Source organism: Aquarana catesbeiana, linkage group LG06 (assembly GCF_042186555.1).
Source record: "Aquarana catesbeiana isolate 2022-GZ linkage group LG06, ASM4218655v1, whole genome shotgun sequence".
Taxonomy (NCBI): domain Eukaryota; kingdom Metazoa; phylum Chordata; class Amphibia; order Anura; family Ranidae; genus Aquarana; species Aquarana catesbeiana.
In genome coordinates this window covers 64,702,897-64,716,365 of record NC_133329.1, presented here as the reverse complement: position 1 = coordinate 64,716,365, position 13,469 = coordinate 64,702,897, and the positions used below count along the sequence as shown (strand labels likewise).

Genomic DNA, 13,469 nt, shown 5'->3' with positions numbered 1-13,469 from the left:
GCATGAAAAGTCATTGTGCCAGCTGTCATAAATTAGAACATTATATGCACCAGTTCATAAAAGCTCATACAATCGGTAAGCCCAATACACACGATCAGAAATTCTGCCAGCAAAAGTCGGATGTGAGCTTTTGGTCAGAAATTCCGACCGTGTGTATGCTCCATCGGACTTTTGCTGGCAGAATTCCAGCCAGCAAAAGATTGAGAGCAGGTTCTCTATTTTTCGGTCGGAAAAAGTTCCGATCGGAAATTCCGATCGTTTGTACAAAATCCGACGCGCAAAATTCCTACGCATGCTCGGAAACAATTCGACGCATGCTCAGAAGCATTGAACTACATTTTCTCGGCTCGTCGTAGTGTTATACGTCACTGCATTCTTGATGGTCGAAAGTTCAGAGAAGTCCAAGAACATCCATGTTTTTTCCAATGGAAAATCCGCTCGTGTGTACGGGGCAGTAAACTTTTGTAGCAAACAGCGGACTACATTTATCTGCCACTACAGACTTACCTTCTCCATTCTTGGACCGTCTCTGTGTTCCTCTAGTGTTGGGCTTAAAAAAACGTGCATCATCTTCCTGACAGCAGAGAACAGTGTGGGGACTGTAGTCTCCTGAACAGACATCCTTGATCTACAGAACTAGCCCTGGACTACACATCCCAGCATGCCATCGGCTCCAGGAAAAGAACTCTTGGAGAGGCTTTAAAAGGGACAGCAGACTAGGCCCAAGGTCTCTTGCTTCCCGGTTCCATCAAGTAAACACCCCTCCGCTTCTTTGCAAAAGGACTGCGGTCTAAATGGCGAACCCTGTTCCGGCCCAGGCAGGTCCAGCGCCGCTTGCTATACAAGGGGAACCGCCTGTTCCACAGAAGGATGCACCAACTTGGATCACTCTTTAGGAGGTTCCTATGCTGTTCTTTAGTTTGGTGAGAGGGCATCCACCTGCCAATACAATCTCTACTTTATCCTAGTTCACAGAACACTGTATATAGACAACTCACACCTGGCATAACCTTACCTTATCTCACAGAACACTGTATACAGACACCTTACACCTAGAATTACCTTAAGGATTACAACTAGCCAGGCACAACTTCTTGCTTTGATTATACCTCACTGTGCCGCACTCAGGATTCTTGTTCTATGAGCTCCAACTTGCCAGTGAAGATCATTGCAAGGCCTTGCATCCCGGACGAGCCCCCAAATGTAGCACTGCCCCCTTGAGGGTTGCTTGGATTTCATGTTCATTTGCGCCACTTTGACCCTTTGAACAAGTAAAATCAGACATAGCTAATTAATCTATATTGTGTCGGTGTGTTTTTTAAAAGGTACATACAACATGTCTGAACCCAGAGTGTCAGGAGAGCTGGAAAGTTCACAGGGTCAAAGTGGCGCAGATGAACATGAAATTCTAAACAACCCCCAAGGGGGCAGTGCTACACTTTCGATATCCTTGAGTCCAGTATGTAAACCACTGCGCAAAGTGCCATAAAAACACCTTGTAAGGGGAACTCCACCACCATCAGTGCTCACTCCTTACCAAGAGTAGTTAACCTCCAGATCATAAGAGGTTAAAAGCAGTATGAGACAAGAGACCTTCCGTGGTTACAGAGGCAATCAGGCTTTACAATGTGCTCCCCCTCCCGATAGCTCTCACATTGAATCCAAAGGATATAAATACTCCTATTTATGCGCCACTCAAAAAAAACAACAAAAAAAACATTCCATGGCCCAGTGCTGTACAAATTTGCTTGGCACAGCATCAAGGAATCACATATTGCACTGCTGCCCAAACACCAACGTGCGCAATGATGTCATGAGCAAGCTCTGCCCGATGCGTTTTATGATACGTCACTTCAGTCTATCGCATAAACCTTGGAAGAGAAGTGCATGCACCATTAGTCCACCACCATTATATCTGGATCAAAGAATGTTTTAAATTCATACTCATAAGTCCTTCATAAATATGGAAGGGGGACTTGGTGCACTTCCAAGATGAACATGTCTTACCATGTGGAAATAGTCCTGCCTTTGTCATTGACTCTCTTTTTGAAAATAGGCAATAATGGGTTTGCCTTCATGGCACACAAAGGCTAAAGACCAAGACTGGCCTTAGTATCCTGAACATGTTTTGGATTTATAGATTTAATAGAAACACACCAGCACATAACAAATGGATAGATTTGCAGTGTAAAAGCAATAAGTGTTATAGTGCTTGGTATAGGCATATGTTGTCCATGACAACTCTAAATGAGTTGATAATAGTTCAGGTAGCAGCCATCCCCAGAGTGTATCCCAGAACTCTGTAAGAACAATTGAAAGAAGGGGGGTGGGGCTTCCAATAATGATCCCCTTCCCCTTCTCTCTGTTTTCTTTCTTTTTTCTGTTTTTCTTTTCTTTTTCTGTTTTCTCTCCCCCCTCCCCTTTTTGTTTTCCTTCTGGTCATGTTTTTTGGCTTCTCTTCCAATGTGTTTTATAATATACTTTATCAATGACTTGTATTATGTCTATATGACATTTTTAGTTAATGGTTTTATCTATTTGTTGTAATTTAATACAATGCCTATGTTTTGGGTCCACTGGTCGTTATAGTTCCACGGCCGCAGGCATTTACACAGCATGTATTTATAGCGGAGTTCCACCCAAAAATGGAACTTCCGCTGATCGGATTCCTCCCCCCTCCGGTGTCACATTTGCCACCTTTCAGGGGAGGGGGGAGCATATACCTGTATAATCCAGGTATTTGCTCCCACTTCCGGGCATAGATCACTGCAGGCTCCGCGGTGATCTACGCTATGTCCGGCCCCTCCTCCCCCCCCCCGCTGTCTTCTGGGAGACATACAGGTCCCAGAACACAGCAGGGACCAGTAAGGATGCGCAGCGTGACTCGCGTATGCGCAATAGGAAACCAGGCTGTGAAGCCGCAAGGCTTCACTTCCTGATTCCCTTACCGAAGATGGCGGAACCTCCACCCGAGAGCCGAGGGATAGATCGGCTTTGGGTGAGGACATTGCGGGTGCCCTGGACAGGTAAGTGTCCATATTTTAAAAGTCAGCAGATGCAGTATTTGTAGCTGCTGACTTTTAAAAAAAATATTTCAGTGGAACTCCACTTTAAGCTTCAATCTCACTCATTGCAGCAGGCCAGTAGAAGGCGCTGTGTGCTTCGAGCGCATAGCCATAGACTTTTCTGTCCTCTCTATGACCATAGCCCGCCCATCCAGTGACGTCATTTCCTCTAGTGCAGGCCACGTCAGATAGCGCAGATCCCCTGGACTTCCTGGATGCATCCAGCATCCCAGCTCAGCCTCTAACAGCCCCCTGGACCCTGGATGGAAACCGAATAGCAGTTAGCAGTGTTCCGTCAGATTCTGTGACCTGTCAGAATTTGTAACGGAAGTGACGTTCCGTTGCCACCATCTTGCTACACCCCGCACTCCTCCACAGTAAGGATACACTGAGAAGGGGGGAAGCAGACATATTGTTGTACCCACCAGAGTTTTTCATTTCACAGTTATTTTTAACAGTAAATAGAGCTTATATAGTGAAATACACGATTTAGAAATCCGTCTGACTGTTTACATGTTGAATTATAAAAGCAGCGGTGTTCTGTCAGATTAGCAAACCTGTGACATCAGCAGGTTTGCCGCTGATTTTAAAATTCAATATGTAAACAGTCCATTGAATTTCTAAATACTGTATTTCACCATATATAGTCCGTTTACTGTTAATAATGAGTTCAAAACTCCGGTGGGCATAACAAGATATCCACTTGCCCCCTTCTAGTGTATCCTTACTGTGGAGGAGTGCGGGGTGTAGCAAGATGGCGGCGATGGAACATCACTTCCGTTACGAATACTGATGGGTCGCCTAATCTGTCGGAACAGCGGCACCCCTCGAGGATGATATTTTTGACAACAGACATGCGTGATATCTCCTCCATCCTGCAATTGCATTTCCTTGTGCAATAAACTGTGGTCTTATCATACTACACTTAGGTGTGCCTCCCTCCTCACCCCTGAATTTATAGATTTGAGTCTCAAGAGTTGTCACCCAATAAACTGGCAGCAGCACCTACACTCCCACGCAATAGACAATGAGCATTGCACAATGGAAATAAAGACCACATTTTTAAATTAAAGTGATACTAAAGGTTTTTTTTTATGAAAAATATCTTATACCTACCTGCTTTTTTGCACAGAGCAGGCCCAATCCTCCTCCTCTTCCCGTCAGTGCTCCCGGCTCCTCCTCTTCTCTGAGTGCCCCCATAGCTAGGAGCTTGTGTGTGATCACTCCCGAGCCTTGCTTTGTGTGTCCAAAAGACACACAGAACTGGGCTCAGCACCCTCCCTCTCCCGCACACTGGCTGTGATTGATAGCAGTGGGAGCCAATGGCACATACATTTAAACTCTTGTATATTTTTAGGCATTGTGGGATCTAGAAGAAAGTTTATGTTCTTACGCCATACATGATATTCTTGGTAGAAAGGCCACCAGACTTGCTATTGGGGGCACTCAGCAGGGGGGAGGAGCCAGGACTGTTGGTGGGGGACCCAAAAAGAAGAGGATTGGGGCTGTTCTGTGCAAATCCATTAACATGTTTGTTTTTAAGAAATACCAAACTTTAGAGTCACTTTAATTAATTGCATGCATGAGGTCTGTGCCTGATGCACGGCGGGAAGAATCCATTCTGTCACTGGGAGTGGTTGGCAGAGGTATGCTGGACTGGTGGAGAGGGCATAGCCTCAGAGGCATGGACGTCCGCAGAACTTTTTTCAGGGGGGGGGCGGGGCCCTCATTTTAAGGTCACCCATGCTCCTCCCCTTTCCGACAATTTCATGAAGGTGAAACTCTCCCCCCTTCCACTGCCACATTTGGCACTTTTTTTGGGGGGGGGAATGTACCTGGTTTTGCAGTAGCGATTTGAGCCACGTACAAAACCATGCAAAATATGCTGTGACCACAACAAGTGAAGGTATAAATAAACATACAATTAGGCAATCAAACAATTACAAAAAAAAACTACACCTGCATGGTGCAGCATTGGCTAAAGCCAGTGGAGATCTTAAATTCTATATGGGCACAACAGCAGCTTTATGGGCACAATAACATCTTTATGCTATGTTGCTGTGCTTAATAACTTGCCTACCAGGCACTTTCACAGACATCTTTAGTCTCCCGCGAGGTACGGGAGCCTCCCGCATTTGGGGTGAGCCTCCAGGACACCCGCAAGTGCTTCCCGATATTCCGGCTGTGGGGCTGATCCTGGATGGTCCCCTGGTTCACAGCCGGGGATGATCGGTGCAGCAGGAAGGACAGCTGTGAACACCAATCTCCTTGTACAGCTGACATCCGCTTCTCCTTCTCTCCCTCCCGTGGCTGTTGGCTAAAAAGCTATACAGGGAGATCGGTGATCACAGCTGTCCTACCTGCTGCACCAATCATCCCTGACTGTTCCCTGTTTCCTCCTCCTCCAGCCCCCCTCCGTGTCTTCTACGGTTCCCCTCCTGTCCTTCACCCGGCTCTCTGTCCTCCTCCTCCAGCCCCCTCTGTGTCCATCCCCCGGCTCTCTGTCCTCCTCCTCCAGCCCCCTCCGTGTCCTTCACCCAGCTCTATGTCCTCCTCCTCCAGCCCCCTCCTGTCCTTCACCCGGCTCTCTGTCCTCCTCCTCCAGCCCCCTCCTGTCCTTCACCCGGCTCTCTGTCCTCCTCCTCCAGCCCCCTCCTGTCCTTCACCCGGCTCTCTGTCCTCCTCCTCCAGCCCCCTTCTGTCCTTCACCTGGCTCTCTGTCCTCCTCCTCCAGCCCCCTCCTGTCCTTCACCTGGCTCTCTGTCCTCCTCCTCCAGCCCCCTCCGTGTCCTTCACCCCCCCTCCTCTTCACCGGCTCCCTGTCCTCCTCCTCCGCCCCCATCCCCCGCAGCCGGCTTCCCTCCTCTGCCGCCAACTGTGGGGATCTGTCAGGATGGCGAGCGGAGGAAGGGACCGGTCATTTACCGGCCCCTGCCTTTTCTGAATGGGACACAGTGAGCGAGATCTCTCCTGTGTCCTGTGAAAACTGAGCAGAGTAACCTGTGTGTTACTCTGCTCATTTTATGAATGGAGAGGAGCCGCTGTCTTCTGTCCTTTCATCTTCAATGCTGAGAAAGGGACTGGGGAATCAATGTCCTCAGCCTCTTTCTCTGTCTCAAAGAGGAGATGTCAGGGGTCTGTTTAGACCCTTGATATCTCACCAAAGCCCCCCCCAACAGAGTTGATTAACCACTTGCTGACCGCCGCATATACCTATACGTCGGCAGAATGGCACGGCTGGGCAAATAGGCGTACCTGTACATCCCTTTGAATTTGCCACTCTGCCGCGAGCTCCGTGAGTAGGATCGCGGGTCCCGTGGACTCGATGTCCGCGGGGATACCCGCAGTCGTCTCACGGAGAGGAAGAACGGGGAGATGCTAATGTAAACAAGCATCTCCCCATTCTACCTAGTGACACTGTCACTGATCACAGCTCCCTGTGATCGGGAGCGGTGATCAGGGACGTGTCACATGTAGCCACGCCCCCTAATGGTTAGAATCACTCCCTAGGACACACTTAACCCCTTCCTAGCCAGCTAATGGTTAACCCCTTCACTGTCAGTGTCATTTTTACAGTAACCAGTGCAATTTTTTAGCATTGATCGCTGAAAAAATGACAATGGTCCCAAAAATGTGTCAAAATTGTCCGATGTGTCCGCCATAATGTCGCAGTCACGATAAAAATCACAGATCGCCACCATTACAAGTAAAAAAAAAATTATTAAAAAAAAAGTAAAAAACTAACCCCTATTTTGTAGACGCTATAACTTTTGCGCAAACCAATCAATAAATGCTTATTGCAAATTTTTTTTACCAAAAATATGTAGAAGAATACATATTGGCCTAAACTGAGGAAAAAAAATTTTTTTTTTATATATTCTTTGGGAATATTTATTATAGCAAAAAGTAAAAAATAATTTTTAATTCAAAATTGTCGCTCTTTTTTTGTTTATAGCGCCAAAAATAAAAACCGCAGAGGTGATCAAATACCATCAAAAGAAAGCTCTATTTGTGGGTAAAAAAGGACGTCAATTTTGTTTGGAAGCCACGTCGTGCGACCACGTAATTGTCAGTTAAAGCGACGCAGTGCCGAATCGCAAAAAGTGCTCTGGTCTTTGGCGAGCCAAATGGTCCGGGGCTTAAGTGGTTAAAAAAATGCAAAAAATATTTAAAAATAAATAAAATTGTAAACAAATATTATAAAAAGTAAAATTATAAAAAATATATAAAATAAAAAACTTCTGACTACACCACCCCCTGCCCTACCCATACTATCCACTGCCCCAACCCCCCCCCCCCCAAAAAAAAAAAAGCATTGCGAACAAAAAAAATTTAAAATTTAAAAAAACAATATGTAAAAATAAAAACTACTGACACCATCCACTGCCCTGCTGACAACATCACCACCACATACTCCCCACCCCCTTCCCCAGAAGCACTGTGAAAAAAAAATATTTTAAAAAATGATTTATAGAAAATAATAAACAACAAAATTGTAAAAAAATAGAGAAAATAATAAAAACAAAAAACTACTGACACACTGCTCTACTGACACTGTCCACTAACCCACCCCAAATCATTGTGAAAAATAAAAAATAAAAAACTAAATTGTAAAATAATTTTAAAAATACAATTGTAAAAAAATAATGAAAAAAAAAAAAGAACTACTGACACCGTCCACTGCCCTACTGACACCACCCTCCACACCCTCCTCTGTAAGTCATTTCAGACTTTGTTAAACCACACCCCATTTAAGCCACGCCCAATATGTAGTACAGTTTAAGCTACGCCCACCTCCCTGAAATTAGTTTTTGGAGGTTGGGATGTCTGCTTTCACCCCCTTCCTGCCCAGGCCAATTTTCAGCTTTCAGCGCTGTCGCACTTTGAATGACAATTGCGCGGTCATGCTACACTGTACCCAAATAAAATTGCTATAATTTTTTTCACACAAATAGAGCTTTCTTTTGGTGGTATTTAATCACCGCTGGGGTTTTATTTTTTGCTAAAAAAAAAGTCGGACAATTAAGAAAAAAAAAAAGTTTTGCTTAGCTTCTATTATTAAATTTTGCAAATAAGTAGTTTTTCTCCTTCACTAATGGTCACTGATAGGGGGCACTAATAGGTGCCACTGATTGGCAGCACTGATAGAACTGGTTAACTGCTTGCCGATCAGCCGCCGCAGTTATACTGCAGCAGAATGACACGGGCAGGCGAATCCCCCTCATGTTACGTCGGCTCCTAAGGCGGCCACTAGGGGCGAGCACGAGCTGACACATGGAGAACTGGGATCTGTGTTTGTAAACACATAGTTTCCGGTTCTCTGAGAGGAGAAGTAACTGATCGTCTGTTCATACAAAGTATGGACAACAATCTGTCATCTCCCCTAGACAGTCCCCTCCCCCCTTCAGGTAGAACACACAGTCAGGGAACACAATTAACACCTTGAGCGCCCCCTAGTGGTTAACCGCTTCACTGCCAGTGACATTTTTACAGTAATCAAGGCATTTTTATTGCACTGATCACTGTATTAATGCCAATGGTCCCAAAAATGTGTCAAAATTGTCCGATGTGTCCTCCATAATGTCGCAGTCATGGTAAAAATCGCAGATCGCCACCATTACTTGTAAATAAAAAAAAATAATAAAAATGCTATAAATCTATCCTCCTTTTTTAGACGCTCTAACTTTTGCACAAACCAATCAATATACGCTCAATTTTACCAAAAAATATATAGAAGAATACATATCGACCTAAACTGAGAAAAAATTAGCTTTTTTTTTTAAAAAAAAAAGGGGATATTTGTTATAGCAAAAAGTACAAAATATTGTGTTTTTTTCAAAATTTACACTCTTTTTTTGTTTATAGCGCAAAAAATAAAAACTGCAGTGGTGATCAAATACCACCAAAAGAAAACTCGTCAATTTTGTTTGGGTGCAACATCGCACGACCGCACAATTGTCAGTTAAAGCAACGCAGTGCCGAATCGCAAAAAGTGCTCTGGTCAGGAAGCGGGTAAAATCTTCCAGGGCTGAAGTGGCTAAACAGCATATTGCTTTTAGTGGGTGGTGCTGTGAAAAAGTATAATGCAATTCAGAGTGGCCACCGTATGGCAATTATTGGGTTAAATCAAGTGGTGAGAAGGCAACATATTGCCTCCTCACCACCTCTTAAACAGCTCTGAAATCCAAGCATGGTTCTTTTCAAAGTAGAAGCATGTAGGGAAGTAAAGTGTTAAATCATTTCACATGATAACAGAAGGTTCAGCCTGATATCCAACCAGGATGACAGTATAAAGGGATGCACAGTCTATGCTGACTGGTCAGCAGACAGGCAATTGGAGACACATTCCACAAGTAGTTCGCTGATAACAGAAGATAAGAGCAATCAGGCAGCCTGTGATAGGCAGGGAATAGGTATGGGCTGTCTGTTCAGGTCGAACATGAGTTCGATTCGAACATTGGCTGTTCGAATAGCGAACAATTTAGGGTGTTCGCGGCAAATTCGAAAGCTGCAGAACACCCTTTAAAAGTCTATGGGAGAAATCAAAAGGTTAATATGGAAGCTATTGTCATAAAAAGTGTTTGGGGACCTGGGTCCTGCCCCAGGGGACATGGATCAATGCAAAAAAAAGTTTTAAAAATGGCAGTTTTTTCGGGAGCAGTGATTTTAATAATGCTTAAAGTGAAACAATAAAAGTGAAATATTCCTTTAAATTTCATACCTGGGGGGTGTCTATAGTATGCCTGTAAAGGGGCGCATGTTTCCTGTGTTTAGAACAGTCTGACAGCAAAATGACATTTCTAAAGGAAAAAAAAGTTATTTAAATGTACTAGCGGTAGCGCCGGCAGCTATAATGAATTGTCGGGTCTCTGCAATACACATAAAAGTCATTGAAAAAAATGGCCTGGGATTCCCCCACAGTGCGTTAGCAGACCCTTTGGGTCTGAATATTAAGGGGAACCAAAATTAAAAAAAACAAAAATGCGTGGGGGTCCCCCAAAATTCCATACCAGGCCCTTCAAGTCTGGTATGGATATTAAGGGGAACCTCGTGCCAAAATTTTTTAAAAAATGGCGTGGCAGTCCCCCTAAAAATCCATATCAGACCCTTATCCGAGCACGCAACCTGGCAGGCCACAGGAAAAGAGGGGGAGAAGAGAGAGCGCCCCCCCTCCTGAACCATACCAGGCCACATGCCCTCAACATGGGGAGGATGTCCCCACGTTGATGGGGACAAGAGCCTCATCCCCACAACCCTTGCCCAGTGGTTGTGGGGGTATGAGGGCGGGGGGCTTATCGGAATCTGGAAGCCCTCATTAACAAGGGGACCCCCAGATCCCGGCCTCTTTTCCTGTGGCCTACCAGATTGCATGCTCGGATAAGGATCTGGTATTAATTTTTAGGGGGACCCCCACGCCATTTTTTTTCCATTTTGGCACGGGGTTCCCCTTAAAATCCATACCAGACCTGAAGGGTCTGGTATAGATTTTGAGGAGGACCCCCACGCCATTTTTTTTTTAAATTTTGGCGCGGGGTTCCCTTTAATATCCTTACCAGACCTGAACGGCCTGGTATGGAATTTTTTTTTTAATTTTAGTTCGGGGTTCCCCTTAATATTCATACCACAATGCACTGTGGGGGAATCCCAGGCCATTTTTTTCAATGACTTTTATGTGTATTGCAGAGACCCGAAAATTCGTTATAGCAGCCGGTGCTACCGCTAGTACTTTTAAATGACTTTTTTTTTCTTTAGAAATTTCATTTTGCTCTCGGACTGTTGTAAACACGGGAAACATGCGCCATTTTACAGGCATACTATAGACACCCCCCAGGTACGAAATTTAAAGGAATATTTCACTTTTTTTGTTTCCCTTTAAGCATTATTAAAATCACTGCTCCTGAATAAAATGCAATTTTTAAAACTTATTTTTGCAATGCTACATGTCCCCTGGGGCAGGACCAGGTCCCCAAACACCTTTTATGACAATAACTTGCATATTAACCCGTAAAATTAGCACTTTTGATTTTTCACGTTCGTGTCTCATAGACTTTAACTGTGTTCACGTGTTCAAACAAATTTTTTGCCTGTTCGCATGTTCTGCTGCGGGGGGTTTTGGCCCATCCCTAGTGGGGAAGGAGATCCAGGTGTCAGCCCGACAATAAATAAGGCTGAGCTCTGGTGAAGTGAACGTTCCCTTATCATGTTTTACTTTCTTTTCTGCACTTTCCTCCCTAGTGTGTGGACACCTTGCTGATTCCAGGGGGGGCACTTGATCCCCCTTGCCCCCTCCTGCGGACGCCCATGCTCAGAGGTGTCCCTCCTAATGCAGAATTCACCAGGGAAAGGTGTGTAGTGACATGGGACAGAATACTTCCCAGAGGAACTCTGTATGTTACACAACTGCTCATCTCTAAGCCAGGGTACCGCTTTAATGTTGGTCTTCCTCCAAACATGACGAGTCAAGTTAATGCCAAAGAGCTTCATTTTGGTCTCATCTGGCCACAGCAAATTCTCACAATCCTTCTCTGAGGCTGGGTTCATACTTATGTGAATTGGATGCTGATTTTATCCACATCCAATTCACATAGCAGGAGATTGTGACCGGCTCTCTATGGAGCCAGTTCACACATCTCCGCAGCGGATCCGTTTCAGGTCCGAATTCAGCCAAAAAGTTGGGCTGAAATCGGCCCCTAAAAGGAGACGCACCGGACTCCTGCTGTGAGCTGCTGTGTTCTATAGTGTGGACCCAGCCTGAATCATTTAGATGTTCATTGGTATGACTGTACATGTGCCTCTTTGAGGAGGGGGACTCGCCGTGTTTGGAGGAAGAAAAATGCTGACTATGACCCTAAGAACACTATCCCTACAGTCAAGCCCGGAGGTGGAAACATTATGCTTTGGGGCTGTTTCTCTGCTAAAGGTACAGACCCACTTTGCCGCATTGAGGGGCCAAGGATGGGGCCATGTATTGTAAAATTTTGGATGAGAACCTTCTTTCCTCACCCAGAACAGTAAAGATGGCTCATGGATGGGTCTTCCAGCATGACAATTAACCAAAACATACCGCCAAGGCAACAAAGGAGTGGCTCAAGAAGAAACACATTAAGGTCAGGGAGTGGCCTAGCCAGTCTCCAGACATTGATCCTATAGAAAATTTATGGAGGGAGCTGAAACTTCGAGTTGCCAAGCGACAGCCAAGAAACCTTATGGATTTAGAGAAGATCTGTAAAAAAGAATGGACCAAAATCCCTCCTGAGATATGTGAAAACCTGGTACCCAACTACAAGAAACGTATTACCTCTGTGCTTGTCAACAAGGATTTCTCTACCAAGTACTAAGTCATGTTTTGCTTGGGGATCAAATACTTATTTTACTCACTGACCTGCAACTTAATTTATAACATTTGTATCGTGTTTTGTCTGGATTTTTAGTTGATATTCTCTCTATCATTTAAAATACACCTATGATAAAAATGATAGACCCTTCATTTCTGTGTAAGTGGGCAAAATTACAAAATCTGCAAGGAATCAAATAATTATTTTCTCCACTGTATATGTCCGTCCTCCAATCCCCTAGACCAGGGGTTGCCAAACTTTCCAAACTAAGTGCCAGTTTACTGTCCTTCAGAGTTTAGAGGGGGTGGACTCTACCCAGTGGAAGTAAACAAATGCCTCATCATTGGTATTAGGGGGAGAAATAGTGCCCCATAGTTGGTATCAGTGGGAGTAATAGTGCCCTATCATTGGTGTCATTTGGGGGAAAACTGCCCCATCATTGGTGTCCTCAGGTGTAAGAGTGTCCCATCATTGGTGTAATTGGGGGGAACTGCCCCACCGTTGGTGTCAGTGGGAGGAATAATACCCCATCATTAGTGTCAGTCGGAGGAATAGTGCCCCACCATTGGTGTCAGTGGGAGGAATAGTGCCCCATCATTGGTGTTAATGCTAGGAATGATGCCCCATTGTTGGTGTCAGTGGAAGGAATGGTGACCCATTGCTGGTGTCTGAGGGAGGAATAGTGCCCCATCATTGGTGTTAATGCTAGGAATGATGCCCCATTGTTAGTGTCAGTGGGAGGAATAGTGTGTGTGGCGGTACCCGCGTAGGGGCTGCTAAGTGTTGTGGCCCACCTGTCACCCTGCCCAGCCCCCGGCATTCATTTCCAAGCCACTTCAAGACAATGAACAGTCCAATAGCTTTGTTTTTGTTTTTTATTGAGGGTATATGACTTGGTTGGGTAAAGGAATATATGGAATGCCCAGTGAATTTTAGAACAATCAATTGGGACAAACTATGTACACTCCCTGTACATATTACGACTTCAGTCTCCTCCAGCACTTTATTTGCTTGCAGACTATTCCTCTTCCTTCCTCCTGCACAACTCTTGACTCTCAAGATCAGCTAG

At 44.9% G+C, this 13,469-nt stretch overlaps 1 protein-coding gene across 1 annotated transcript in view; it reads right to left on the bottom strand.

Moving 5' to 3' along the window:
• LOC141147976 (uncharacterized) overlaps positions 1-13,469 on the bottom strand; it is a 488,999-nt gene that overhangs the window by 42,322 nt on the left and 433,208 nt on the right. The gene's annotated exons all lie outside the window — the stretch shown is intronic.